The 1179-nt window shown below is 35.3% G+C and overlaps 1 non-coding gene across 1 annotated transcript; it reads left to right on the top strand.

Moving 5' to 3' along the window:
* Nucleotides 1–847: 847 nt before the first annotated feature.
* LOC130803340 (U5 spliceosomal RNA) lies at nucleotides 848–963 on the top strand. Its single transcript, XR_009039888.1, has one exon. It is a non-coding gene; the product is annotated as a U5 spliceosomal RNA (small nuclear RNA).
* Nucleotides 964–1179: the final 216 nt, after the last annotated feature.

Raw genomic sequence — 1179 nt, 5'->3', positions numbered from 1 at the left:
AAAAGGGCAAAATCGAACTCGAACTGCAACCGAATTTTATAACCGACATATAAACCTTAATCGATGTTACCCGAACTGAACAGTGATCGATCCGAGTCAAATCCGACCCGAATTATGCACGTAACCGAATGTAACCTGACTAAAACCGATTAAGATCGAACTATTTTTAACCCGAACTGATACAAACCCGATCGATTATTAATCGAACTGTTTTTAACCCGAACTGATACAAACCCGAACCAATTGTAAATCGAACTGTTATAAATCCGAATCAAATTTTCACCTAATTTTAGCAAATTAAGTCCAATTTCAATTTTCTAATAATACGGAAAAAGGAATAACACAAGTTCTATACAGAAGAGATTGCATACAGAATATATATATATATAAACTAATTGAAATAAATTGATCTGCCTAATATTAGGGCTGGCAAAAGCTAACCCGACCTGCTAACCTGATCTGAAACCGACTCGAAATTAGCGGGTTTGGGTTTAGATTTTTGACCCAATTAATTACATGGGTCAACCCGATCTGATCTGTTTTTTAAATAGGTTAGGTTCAGGTTGAATATTTAAACCCGAAAAAAACCTGTTTAACCCATTTATTAAATTTAAGACGGATCAACATTTGCCAAATACTTCGTAAAACTAAGATAATACCAATTACCATGTATTGAGGGATTTGTCAGCTGAAGATGACTTTCAATAAGAAAGTAAGTTGTCAGTGGAATTTGTCAGCTGAAGATGACTTTCAATAACAAAGGAAGTTGTCCCACATCGGCTATGAAAGATACTAATAAAAGAAAAATCTTTTAAATCACTTCCACATATCTCATACCAACTTACGCAGTCACGCCATGAGCACAAATCGAACTATTCTTTTGCCTTTTACTAAAGAATACCGTGTGCTCGCTGCATTAAGTGGCATACGTTTATTTTTGGAGGAAGCCTTTAATTAAGGTTAAATGGGTCAAATGACCTGAAATATATGAATTTAATGACCTAAAAAAAAAGTAAGTTAAATGGGTCATTAGCAGGTTGATTCGATCTGATATAGATCAGGTCGGGGTTTCAATTTTTGACCCATTAATTAAATGGGTCAGGTTCAGGTTAAGGGTTCATTGACCCATTTATATATGATCCGAACCTGAAAATGACCCAACCCGACCTGTTTGACACC

The sequence above is a fragment of the Amaranthus tricolor genome, chromosome 16, assembly GCF_026212465.1.
Source record: "Amaranthus tricolor cultivar Red isolate AtriRed21 chromosome 16, ASM2621246v1, whole genome shotgun sequence".
Lineage (NCBI taxonomy): Eukaryota > Viridiplantae > Streptophyta > Magnoliopsida > Caryophyllales > Amaranthaceae > Amaranthus > Amaranthus tricolor.
The sequence above is the reverse complement of the archived record's forward strand: the minus strand, read 5'-3'. Positions and strand labels throughout refer to the sequence as shown.